Source organism: Lissotriton vulgaris, chromosome 1_1 (genome assembly GCF_964263255.1).
Source record: "Lissotriton vulgaris chromosome 1_1, aLisVul1.2, whole genome shotgun sequence".
NCBI lineage: Eukaryota > Metazoa > Chordata > Amphibia > Caudata > Salamandridae > Lissotriton > Lissotriton vulgaris.
In genome coordinates, this window is record NC_141685.1 from 139,043,904 (window position 1) to 139,057,500 (window position 13,597).

The following is a 13,597-nucleotide window of genomic DNA, read 5'->3' on the forward strand; positions in this document are numbered from 1 at the left end:
AGAAAAGAGTCTGATAACAGCAATATTGACTTTCTTTTACGCATGCCTCATTTCCACGACAGGGAAACGTCTGGGGGTGGGGTGTGTCTGGTAGCCCCTGTGGTAGACGATGGGATAGAGGATAAGGTGTGCAATGCCATCCCTTCATATATTTCTCCCCTCCTATATTCACAGTCCCCTTTTACCAGTTGTCCGCTTTGCTGTCATCAAGAAGTGGAGAGAGGGGAATTGGCAGGTGGCCCCTTAAGCCGGAGCTGAGGACGGACATCAGAGGATACACGCTTCAAGAAGGTGGGGTGGAGAGCGCGTCAGGTTGGTCAGTAGTTGGTCCAGCTACACATAGCACGGGAACGCGAGGCGGAGAAACCAGCGGGGGAAGACCGGAAAGACGGAGAAGACCTAACAGTGTTCCGAGAGAGAAAACCGGAGCCCAGGGGAGCTCACAGCTTGTCAGCGAGCGGAACACCCGAACCTGGCAGAGGAGGGAAAGCCGAAACAGATGGAGACCAGACCTCACTGAAGGACGCAAAGTCACCACGCCACGGCCCAAGAGGGGCGTGGCTCTTCCAGGTGCGGGGGCGTCTACAGGCTTTTGAAAAGGGGCTGAGTCAAAGAGGGACGGGAGGGGAGGGGAGGCTGAGGGGTGAAAGGGACCCAGGAAAAAGGAAATCAGTGAGACAGAAAAGAAAGACAAGAGCAGAAATCATCTGCTACTCTTCTTCTTTTGGTTGGTCCAACCCCCTCCCTTCACATATATGCATAGCAATTATTTATCCCTCACATCCTCCCTTGATTTAACCATAAAGCAAAAACACTTACCTGAGTCTTTACCTTCTGTCCAAGAGACGACCGCGGCCGAGGCTCACCTAAGGGGCTGAAGTGGAAGACCCTGAGGGAAAGAAGAATATAACAGAGACAATCAATCATTGTGATTTCCTGTAATACTAATAAAAAGTGCATACCAAGAAATTATTCAATGCAGTGTGCTCCTTCTTGACCAACTCTTCTACAACGGGGAGCTACATACTCTCCCTACAGGGAATGGGAGATAGACACACAGAGACCAACAGACACACACAGACACACAGGAAAGCAAAGTAGGGAAACGCTACATACAGTTTGTATATGTTTGCATATGTACATTATTTTAGAAAGATGGTGGAACTATTGATTTTGTTCAATGTGCTTATTTTGCTAATTACTTTTATCTGCTTCTATTATCAGTGCTCTCCACACCACTGGATCCTAGCAAGCCGGGCTGAAGACGGCTGGAATGCCAGAAACCGGTCCTTGGAAGCTTGTTTCCGGTCCGGGGAAGGCATGGCTTGGCAGTTCCGGCTGGACTGTTCCCTTGAGGCACAGGGTCAGACTGATTTGCATATGGCCATGTCTGAACTGGGGTGGTGTGGAGTGCAAAAAAGCGATGGATTTAGGCCCAGATCTCTGTACTGGGGTGAATGTATGACATTGTTCTGCATTCTGTCCATCAACTGTGGTTTTTGCAACTGTCACCTCGAGTGGGATGGGTATGCTCAGACGTGAGTCCCATGCTCTCCACACCACTGAATTCAAGCAAGCCGGGCTGAAGACGGCTGGAATGCCAGAAACCGGTCCTCGGAAGCTTGTTTCCGGTCCAGGGAAGGCATGGCTTGGCAGTCCGGGCTGGACTGTTCCCATGAGGCACAGGGTCAGACTGATTTGCATATGGCCATGTCTGAACTGGGGTGGTGTGGAGTGCAAAAAAAACGATGGATTTAGGCCCAGATCTCTGTACTGGGGTGAATGTATGACATTGTTCTGCATTCTGTCCATCAACTGTGGTTTTTGCAATCTATTATCATTGCAGCACATAAATTCTATACAAGAATTTGGATGGTTCAATACATAATGAAAATGCTAATGTTATATTATTTTTATTTGATTTTGCACAAGAATTACCACTAAGCATAAACTCCTTCAAGCAGAAATTTAGGATTGGTACGTAAAACCACTCTATCTTTGTGAAGTTGAAAGTAAGGCTCTTGCATAGTTAATGCCTGAAGTTCATCAACTCTCCTTAGTGAGGTTATCGTTATGGGGAAAGCAACTTTCCATGATAGGAATTGTAACTGACATTTGTGCATTGGTTCAAAAGGCGGGCCCATTAGCCTTGTAAGGACTATGTTTAAGTTCCACTCTGGAGCAGGGTGAATACTTGGTGGTATAACCCTATTTAATCCTTCCATCAAGACTTTAATCACTGGTACTCTGAAGAGAGATAGGTGTTGGCTATTTTGCAAGTATGCAGCTACGACTCCCAGGTGTAAACAAATGGATGTGTAAGTTAATCCACATTGCTGTAAATACAACCGATAACAAATGATGTTCTGCACAAACGCATCAAGATGATTGATGATGTTGTTACAAAAGGCAACAAAATATTTACGTTTGCTGCATAACATGCTCTAGTAGTAGGCTTTCTAGCTTCCTTGAAAATATTCATACAGTCTGGTTGTAGTTGTAAATAACCAACCTCTATGACTTCAGGAGCCAAATCGCTAGGTTGAGATCTCTGGGAATTGGATGTCTGCTTTCTCCATGGCTCTGAGTGAGGAGACAAGGTGTGAGATGTAGCTTTTTAAAAAAATATATTTTTATTTGCATTTTCAAAACAGCGCGATACATTGTTCAGTGAAATTACTAGATGAATAGAGCACATCATCAGTCCAACAGACTATGTCATAAATACATATATATCGGAATGTAACAGTCTCGGCAGGGGGCCAGAGGCACGTGCGGCATTTTCAACACATTAATCAGAATCGGAGCTAGAACTATCATCATCTGAGGGTGGGTCACAAATGTCCCCTCTATATTTATTCCAGGCCCCCCAGATTTTACTCCATTTCTTCGGACAACCTCTATTGCGATACACTGCCCGCTCTGTAACCATTGCTGTATCTGTATCATGTGTCCAGGCCGCTAGCGTAGGCGACTCCATCCCACCCCACCTCTGCGCTATCTTCCTCTTTGCCATCATCATACCCAGTGACATCCACCCCTGTCCGGAACGTGTGAGGTCATTAGGTTCCCATATATTCAATAGGCAAAGTCTAGGATCTGGTAGTACTGAGACCCCCTCCGATTGAGACATGGTTCGCATCACTTGTGTCCAGTAGGGTGCAATTTTGAAAGTAGGGAAGAAGAAGTTGGGGATGAAGTTCCCACTCGTGGACTTGCTGCCTGTGTCTGCTGAGCAGGTCTGCGATCTGATGGTCTTCTCCTGGGAGGTGTTCTGCTAGGAGATAGATTTTCTGGTGAATCTCCCAATCCCAAATGCTTTATTCAAGGCACGACAGCTGTAGAGAGTTAGTCCCTCCCTGTTTCTGTAGGTAGTACATTGCTGTCATGCTGTCAGTGCAAACTAAGACAGTATTGCCTACAAGTTGGGTTAAAAAAGCTGAGTGCCAGGAACACTGCTAGAAGTTCCAGGTAGTTGATGTGGAGACGTTTGTGTTTGTCCGACCGCAGCCCCTGGACTCTATAATGTTGGAGATGGGCACCCCAACCGGTTAACGATGTGTCTGTGGAATCGGGTCTATGAAAGGCTGTCCTTTTGCTAAGTTTTGAGGGTTCCACCACTGCAGCGAGCGATGGTTGCGGCGGTCTACCAACACTAGATCGGTTAATAGACCCTGGGCCAGATGTACGACCCTTTAATTTTGCGCCTCGCAATGTGCGACTTATTGTGAGGCGCTAAATGAAATGCACAGTAGTTGTTATTACACTAATTAGCGATTCCCAATGGGCTTGTAAATTGCGAGGCTCATTAATATTAATGAGCCTCTCGCAATTTGTGAGCCCATTGGCAATGCCAGCCCTACCACGGATGGTGGCCTGCTGGGCTCAACAGACCACCACGTCTGGGACTGCTTTTTAATAAAGCAGCTTTTTAAAAAAAAATGCAGCCCATTTTTCTTAAAGGAAAACGGGATGCATTTAATTTTTAGAAAGTGAAACGTTTTCGTTTCATTATTTAAGGGCAGGCAATGGTCCCTGGTACCCTGCTCTTAAAAAATATTTTTAGACACAGTCATAAAGTGGAAGGGGACCCATTCCAAATTGCAACTGCATTACCACCCTCTTGAGGAGGGTGGTAATTTGGTGTGTTTCTTGTTATTTTTTAATATTGTGTTTTAGTTCAATTTCTATTGTCTTTATAGGTATTTGCTCCACAGACCCTGTCTTTTCATGTATATCCTATATGAAGTTTGAAGTTTATTGACTTGTATAGCGCTGAATCACCCATGAGGGTATCTCGGCGCTTAAGACAGTGGGGAATACCAGAAACGAAGGAAAGATTAAAAGAGGTGGGTTTTTGACATCTTTCTGAACTGAGCCAGAGTAAGTCCAGAGCGCAGGTGTGAGGGTAAATTATTCCAAAATGCCGGAGAAAGATGAGAGAATGCTTTTCCACCACTACGTTCCTTTTTGACTCAGATGCTCAGAGCATGACCTAAGAGTTCAAGCCGGGGTGTAAGCAGAGAGTTTAATTGCATGATACGAAGGGCCTTGACCATTGAGGGCTTTGTGAATAATGCAGCCTATTTTGAATTTTACCCTTTTTCCTATAGAGAGCCAATGGAGTTGGTTCAGGAGAGGTGCAGAGGGTGTTCTAGCTGGGGCGTTGACAGTAAGTTGGGCAGCGGTATTCTGCCCCACCTGAAGTCTTTTTATGGCAGATTGATTAGCTGAGAATAGGAGGGCATTGCAGTAGTCAAATCTACTAAGCACCAAGGCCTGCATCAAAGGGGAAAAATCCTTCGCAGGAGGCCAAGAATGTAAAAGCAAGATCCTGCAGTAGTGTTAGCGTGAGTATCAAAGGTAAGTTTGTGATCCATCCTGACACCTAGGTTCTTAACCACTTCTTTAGGGGTAGGGGCAGTACCCAGCTCTTCCGGCCACCAGGTACGCGACCAATAAGTGGCAGCTCCTCCAAACAACATAATTTCAGATTTGCCCGCATTAAGTTGTAAATAGTTGGCACGCATCCATGCAGCGATGGCTTTCATGCCTTCAGAGAACATCCATTCGATGTTAGGTGTGTTCTTATCTTGTAGTCATGAGGTTGGTGACTCCTCCTTCGGTCGACAGTGTGCATGGGCTTCGGCTCCATCGTAACATTGTTTTGCCAGTAGGGTTAGATGGAGAAGTGAGAAATAGAAAGGTGTAAATGCGTGATGTATCCAATTCAGATAATACAGATAATACTGGATTAGATAAAGGTAGGAGGAGGGTGGTCGTGTACAACTCTGCAGCTCTACATGCCAAGAACAGATGTATACCGGTAAGTAGCATTTTCCGTTCGAGGCATATGAGCTGCAGATTGCACACTATGCATAGACTATATAGCAGTATCCTGCTTACCGGTGGCTACCTGTATCCGTTGCAGTAGTTTGAAAAAGTGCTTTTAATACAGCCTGGCCCACACTAGCTTGTTGTTTTGCATGCACATCTACAAAATATTGTTTTGTGAAGGTGTGTGGCGTGGCCCAAGTTGCTGCTTTGCATATGTCATCTAGGGGAATGTTCCGCAAGAATGCCATCGATGCGTGTAGAATGAGCTCTAGGGGGAATGGTTAACGTGCGTTTGGCTTTAAGGTAGCATATTTGTATGCATTTTACAATTTACCTTGCACTTCCTGTCTTGGCTATAGGATTGCCTTCATGAGGTGGGGAGAAAGCTACGAAAAGCTGTTTGGTTTTCCTGAAGGGTTGTGTTCTTTCGATGTAGTCAAGTAATGCTCTTATAACATCAAGGGTGTGTAGAGTTCTCTCTGCCACTGAGTCTGGTTGGGGGAAGAATACTGGTAGCTCAATAGACTGGTTTGGATGAAAGGCAGATACTACTTTGGGTAAAAAATTTGAGTTTGTTCTAAGAACTACTTTGTTATGATAAGATTTGAAAAAATGTTCTTGTATGGTTAATGCCTGGAGTTTGCTCACTCTTCTGAGAGAAGTGATGGTGACTAAAATAGCTACTTTCCAAGTAAGGTACTGTAGTTCACATTTGTGTAAAGGTTCAAATGGAGGACCCATTAGTCTGGATGCGAAGCTTGGGCATGTTGCTTTTTGGCGTGTGGCGAACAGATCTATGTCTGGCTGTCCCCACATGTGAAAGAAAGGAAGAAGTATTTGAGGATGAAGTTACCATTTGTGGATCTGTTGTGTTTGGCGACTGACAAGATCCGCTATTTGATTGTGTACTCCTGATAGATGTTCTGCTATGAGGTATATTTTCTGTGGAATGGCCCACCTCCAGATGCTCTGTTCTAGACGGGGTAACTGGAGAGAGTGCCCCCCCGCTGTTTTTGTATGTAATACATTGCTGTCACGTTGTCTGTACGACTTAGGACAGCTTTGCCTAGGAGTTGCGGTTGAAATTAATCCAGCGCTAGAGAGATTGCCAACAATTCCAGGTAGTTGATGTGGAATTGCTTTTGTTGAGAGGTCCATAAACCTTGAATGGTATGGTTTTGGAGAGGAGCTCCCCAGCAGGTGAGCGATGCATCTGTTGTTAGCACTATCTGTGGAACTAGCTCGAGGAACGACCGTCCTTTGGAAAGATTTTTTGTGATCCACCACTGCAGAGAACGATGGGTGCGGTCGTCCACCAACACCAGATCTGTTAGTTGACCTTGAGCTTGGTTCCACTGACGTGCTCGACATTCTTGTAAAGGGCGCCTTTGCAATCTTGCATGAGGGACGAGAAAAACGCAAGATGCCATCATACCTATTGCTGCATGAACACTCTTGCTGATAGTGAGTGCTGTGGCTGAAATCTTATAACTTGGTTTTATATAGCATTTATCCTGATGGGATTGGGATATGCTAGGGCTGTGTAAGTATTCACTGTTGCCCCTAGATATTGTTGCATTGTGATGGTTGGAGATGGGATTAGTCTAGATTTACTGTGGATCCCAGACTGTGAAGCAACTGTATTGTCCGGAGTGTGTGTTGAACACAGCTGCTGTGGGAGTTTGATTTTATGAGCCAATCGTGTAGATAGGGGAAGACATGAATTTGTTGTCTTCTGAGATGGGCTGCAACTACCACGAGGCATTTGGTGAAAACCTTGGGTGCTGTGGTGACTCCGAATGGAAGCACCTTGAACTGGTAGTGTTGACCATCTACCACAGATCTGAGATACTTCCTTTGAGCGAGATGTATTGGAATGTGGAAGTAGGCATCTTTTAGATCTATAGTGGAGAGAAAGTTGCCTTGCTGTAGTAGTGGAAGCACTTGTTGTAAAGTGACCATGTGGATGTGGTCTGATTGAATGTAAACGTTGAGAGGTCTGAGGTCCAGTATTGGTCTTAGAGAGCCGTCCTTTTTTGGGATTAGGAAAAAGGGAGTAGACTCCTGTCCCCTGATGAATTATCGAAACTGGCTCTAATGCATCTTGTTGCAACATTGCGAAGACTTCCTGTTTGAGGAGCGTTAGGTGTTCTAATGACATTTGACACGGTCTTGGAGGAATGTTGGGGGGAGTAGAAGTGAGTTCCAGGCAATAACCATACTGGATAATTTGTCTTACCCGCCTGTCTGTGTGATGGAATTCCAGACAGGTAGGAACTGTGAAATGCATCCCCTGACGCGAGAAGCGCAGGGAAGTCACTCTTTATTGTTAGGGGAGATGCGGGTGTTATTACCTCTGCCTCTACCCTTATTGTTGTTACCTCTGTAATCTCCTCTATTGTATCCCCTAGAAAAGGAGCCCTGGTTGGGACATTTTTAGGATGATGTGGGTGTTCTGATGTATTAGTTTTGGAACCGGCTCTATAAAAGGAGCGACGAAAGGAGCCTCTGGCAGATGGTGACTGTAAGGCTCCCATAGACTTTGCTGTTTGTGTCTTTTTTTATTTTTTCTAGAGATGCGTCGACTGCAGGTCCAAAGAGGTGCTGTTGATCAAATGGTTGATTTAGGATCGTATTTTGCACCTCTTGCTTAAATCCAGATACCCTGAGCCAGGCGTGTCTATGTAGCAGAACACTAGTATTTATTGCACGTAACGCGGTGTCAGCTGCGTCAAGCGCACATTTGATTGAGGTATTGGTTATAAGTTTGCCGTCTTGTATAAGGTCAATGGGTTTGTCCTTATATTCTTGGGGTAGATGTTGAATGAGCTTTTCCAGCTCATCATAGTGAGCACTATCGAATCTTGCTAGAAGGGCTTGTGTGTTTGCTATTTTCCAAGAATTAGCAGCTTGAGACGCCATACGTTTACCTGACGCGTCTAATAACTTGGATTCTTTGTCAGGAGGTGGTGTGCCACCTGACCCTTGGGAGTTTGCACGTTTGCGTGCATTGGCAACTACTAGTGAATCTAAGGGAAGTGGGCCCTTAATGTACATAGGGTCACTGGGAGCTGCCTTGTATGTTTTATCTACTCTGGTGTTAAGACCCCTAGCTCTAACTGGGTCTTTGAACACCACAGGAGCATGTCTAAGGAGGCCTTGTAGCATGGGTACGACATGAGTAGATTTTTGTGGTTGGACAAAAGTCTCCAATAAAAAATCTTCTTGGGGGCGGAGCTTGCCGGCAACGATGGCGGACGCCTGAAGTGAGGGCTCCGCACCATCACTCCATATAATCCAGCAATAATCCTGAAATAGCCGAGCCCCGAGGGCTCCGGGGCTGTCGCCTGACTCCCGGGGATGCCTGGCAGTGGGAGAGGAGCCACGGAACATTTCCGCGCCGCCGGAAAAGAACGCGACCAGGAACGGAGGCGGACTGGGCCGCAAAGCCGGGCTCTTGCTTGACCCTTGCCCCGAAGGGCGTCACACGACATGCGGCCCGCCGGACGGCCCCTGCCACGGTGCATCCGTCCACCGGATCAGAGCCGCCAGAGAGGAGCGGACAGTAGCGGGTGCCGCTGACCCCACCCCCCCTAGGCAAGAGTGCACGGGGGGCTGCTGATAACTGCCTGGATCTGCTGCAACGCTGCAACCCACGAAGGGGAAAGTGCCTCGTTGTGGCGCGGCGCCATTTTGTCCTGGCCTGAGGGGAGCTGCCATTGGGGACACGTGCAGACCGGAGGGACGAGGTGATGGCCTCAGAGGCTTGACAAGCTGATCCTGCCTGATAGTTTGCGACACTGCGCCACAGAGTCGAGGGGGCCACGATCACGCTGGCGGCGCGCACCTGGATAGATTAGGTGAGCCCGGGGGCAGCTGGGGAGCGCGACTTTGGAGGTCGCTTGCCGGCCAGAGGGACACGGAGGAGCTCCGTGGAGTGATGCTGAGGAGGGGCCAACTGGGGGCTCGGGAAGCTGCAAAAGAACGAGGGACGCGGAGGTACGGAGTTCCCCCCCCCCTGCCCACTACGATCCGGTGCTGGGACCTGCGCGGGAGCTGCACACACTTCACGGGCCTGGTGGAGATCTGATTCACCCCCCCTCCTCACCCGCTGACCGGTCCTAAGGTGGAGGGGGATTGCCCCGTGCCCAGGACAGTGGGCCCAGGGCTGAAGCGGACAATAACCACTGGCAGTGAACCTGAGGGGAGTTGCAGTAACTCGGAGAGCCGGGCTGGGGAAGAGTCCAGCTGAGAAGAGAGCGGAGTGTGTGCAGAAGACCGACTGTGCGGAACCGGGTTTAGAGGTGGCGACTGCATCACTCACGAGAAGGACCCGTCTTGCAATTGCTGAGGAAGGAAAAATGGGCAAAGGTGACAAGACACAGTCCAAGCTGGCGTTTGAACAGCGCAAGTCGAAACCCCCGGAAACTCAGGACTCCTCGCCTGCACAGCTGAGCAGAGGCCCGGAGAGCACGTTCTATGCGGACATTAAGGGCCTCCTAGTTACTATGGAGAAGGGCCTTCAAGACAGCATGGCGGCGATAGGTACGAAAATTGACGCCCTCACTTATCGCATGGACCGAATGTCTGAGAGAGTGGGAAAGCACGCGGAGAGGCTAGACATGTCTGAGAGGCGCCTGACTGAAGTGGAAGAGGCCCAAATGGACCTAGATAAGGATCGCAAACAGATTGGTAAACTCCTCCAGGTCATTCAAGACAAATCAGAAGATTTGGAGGCCCGCTCTCGGCGCTCTAATATACGCATCACGGGCCTACCGGAAACGACGCAAGTGGGGAAGATGGAGCTGTTTGTGGAGAAATTACTCACTACGCTGCTGGGTGACGATGTCTTTTCGACTATGTTTATAGTGGAGAGGGCGCATCGCACGCTGGGCTCGCGACCGCGTCAGGGTGCCCCACCGAGGCCAATCATAGCGAAACTCCTGAATTACAGGGACAGGGACACTGCCCTCCGACTGGCCAGAGAGAAAGGGAAACTGCAATACGAGGGATCGTCCATTTCGCTCTACCCGGACTTCACGGCGAGGGTGCAGGAGGAACGTCGCCATTTTGCCCCGTACAAACAGCAAATTCGAGACCTAGGGTTGGACTACGCTATGCTTTATCCGGCAAAGTTACGTATTAACCGACAGGGACATTCCCTTATTTTCACTGACCCTAAGGAGCTACAGAAGGCGCTTAAAACATGGACAAAGGAACGGAGGAACAGTCCCAGGAACCAGGAAGGTGAACAAGAACCAACCAGCGGGCTGGAAGACCAAGAATAGTGATTTGGAAATGAGCCATGAACAAGCGGCCTCTGGCCGTCGAACGGGGGCATGATCCCGAGGACGATCAGAACAGAGTTGGCCACGGGCCCCCGGCGGTCCGGGGTTCGGATGGTTCCAGCTCGCTACAGGAATGCGAGAACTGCGGAGTCACCGAGCACTGGTGAGATCATTCCTGGTTAATTATTTGTTGTATTGATGCGAATGCACGCTGAAAGGTTTGGACAATGGGGTGGACTGTAGCCGATGGATCTGCACAGTAGATTGGTGTAATACTGGGACGGGGGGAGGGGGTGGTACAATATTGCTGCTGTTGGGGGTTGCCGTGGTGGCGGGGGATGGCTCGGGCCTGGGGCTTGAGCACAAAGACACTTAAGGAGAGACGGAGCTACGAAGCTCTCAATGCCATGATGTGGTATGAAAGTACTACCTGTGCTGATATTGGCGACCTCTGCCTTCGCGCTGATCGCACACATCTGTCCAGATAGGGAGTACTTGGGAAGAGGGGAGGGTAGGAGGGGGGATGTTCTTATCAAGCTAGGCCGTGTTGTTGGGGCTGGTCTGCTGTGGGAGGAGGGTGGGGGTTTCAAGGGAAACTGGGAATGTTATTGTTTGTTTGCTGATCTAGGGTGTATTTCCCCTCAGGGGACTAAAAGTGCTTGCTCTAAACTGCCACATGTTCCTACCGCTCACGACTCGTGAATGGGCAGCGGTGTCACAGCTCACCCATATATACTGAACCGCACTACTGCACCACAGGTCACGCCTTGATGGCTGAAGTAACGAGTACACAGACAAATGCACAGTCCTCCTCGCTCAGCGCCCTTACCTGGAATGTCAGAGGGTTGAATGACTACAGAAAACTCAGAAAGGTGATAAGCTACCTCAAACGTCATAACATCGACATAGCACTCCTACAGGAAACTCACTTACCGCTCACGAGTAGGATGCTACACAACAGAGGCCTGGAAGGACATATAGCGGTGGCGGGGTTCACTACACATGCAAGGGAGTCATTACGTGGGTAAACCCCAAAACGAACATACAAATACAGACGCTCAAGGCGGACTTGGAAGGCAGGTATGTTATAGCGTCCTGCAGGGGTCTGAGGTTGGACCTGCTAGTTGTCAATACATACGGCCCCAACTATGACTCCCCTGAATTCTATGACACACTAGCTAGTGAAGTTGGTGGACACGATCACCCGCACATACTATGGGGAGGAGTCTTCAATTTGACGCTTAACCCGGATAGGGACAGGTCCTCTGGTCCCCCCCGAAGACCCTCGGCGGCCGCGCAGTCGCTCACCGCGAAACTGCTAGTGTTAGACATGAGGATGTGTGGAGGAGTAGGAGTGCTGGCCGTGATGGCTTCACCCACTACTCTGCTTATCACGAGATACACACCAGAATTGACTACTGGTTTGCTACTGCAGGAATCAACCAATCTATTAAGACATGCAAAGTACTCCCGCGCACACTGTTGGATCACTCCCCAATACTAATAGTCGTAGAGACCCCGGTACGGAGGATCGCCCCTTTCACATGGCGCTTCCCACCATATTTGCTTCTTGACCCGATCTTCTGCGGTGAATTAGCGGAGTCGATCGACGTATTATTTGAAAAAAATGTAGGGTCGGTAAAGGACTTCCAGACAGTATGGGAGGCCTTTAAAGTCTACATACGGGGTATTGCAATGTCTAAACACTCAAGTGTCCTGAAGGCGACGAGGGGTAGGCTAGCGGAGCTGGAACTCCAACTACAAGCCCATGAGGAACAGAGCCGCACCAGACCGGACGACGCGACTGAGGAGGAAATCAAGCGCCTACTGATAGAGTTCCATGAAGTAGCAGATAGAGAGGTTCAACACATGGGCAAATATGCAACGGCTTGTACGTACGGGGAGGGGGAGAGGCCCGGCTTGGCGTTGGCTAACATCCTCCAGGGCCGCAGAGGGAAGCAGATGATTTCAGAGCTGAGAAAGGTAGATGGTGACAGAGTTACGGATGAGGCAGATATTGCCGCTGTCTTCAGAGACTACTATTCAGAGCTCTACTCTTCCAGAAGCGGGGACATGTCGGCTGACATATTGGACTACTTGGAACACACAAAACTCCAGTTCCTTCTGAACTCTGAGAGGGAATTCCTCATGTGCCCCATACAGATTGATGAAATCAAAGATGCCCTAGCTTCAATGCGATCGGGCAGTGCGCCGGGTATAGACAGTTGACTTTTATAAAACCTTTCAGGAGCAGTTACTACCGCATATACATATGCTACTGGGGGACATCTGCGAACAGGGCAGTATGCCTGGCTCTATGAGAGAAGCCATGATTGTCACAATTCTGAAACCGGGTAAAGCGCACGACGACTGCGGATCATACCGTCCGCTGTCACTACTAAACGTAGACACTAAATCACTAAATTATATGCCAAAGTCCTGGCTACTAGACTAGCACTGTTGGCCCCTGATTTAGTGGCCCCGGAACAGGCGGGGTTCATGCCTACCAGAAACCTGACTTACAACATCAGAACGGTGCTAGGAACCATCCAACATGTGAAGCAAGATACACCGGCTGTAGCGCTTTTCTTAGACATGGAGAAGGCGTTTGACTCAGTGGAATGGCCGTTCCTCCTCCAGGTGATGCGGCGCATGGGACTTGGTGAGCCCTTCCTTCAAATGGTGGGCGTACTCTACGAGGGGCCCTCGGCAAGAGTGCGAGTGGGCAATGCAATCTCGGCGCCTCTGTACATAGGCAGGGGCACCCGTCAGGGGTGCCCACTATCCCCCCTACTATATGCACTAGCCGCAGAGCCACCGGCATGTGCGCTGAGAGAATATCACAGCCACAGGGGTGTTTGTTTCCCGACATACAAAATAGTGGTGTCCATGTATGCGGACGATACGATGTTGTATGCGCACGACCCGGCTACTTCGCTCCCCCACTTCTGAGAGAGGTGGTACGGTTCGGT

General features: G+C 49.0%; 1 long non-coding RNA gene across 1 annotated transcript in view; it reads right to left on the reverse strand.

The window, feature by feature from the left end:
- Window positions 1–819: 819 nt before the first annotated feature.
- LOC147737799 (uncharacterized) overlaps window positions 820–13,597 on the reverse strand; it is a 30,992-nt gene continuing 18,214 nt past the window's right edge. The window contains exons 2-3 of the long non-coding RNA XR_015302412.1: window positions 2,513–2,583; window positions 820–889 (exon numbers count right to left, since the gene is read on the reverse strand). This is a non-coding gene — a long non-coding RNA (uncharacterized LOC147737799). The remainder of the gene's footprint in view (window positions 890–2,512; window positions 2,584–13,597) is intronic.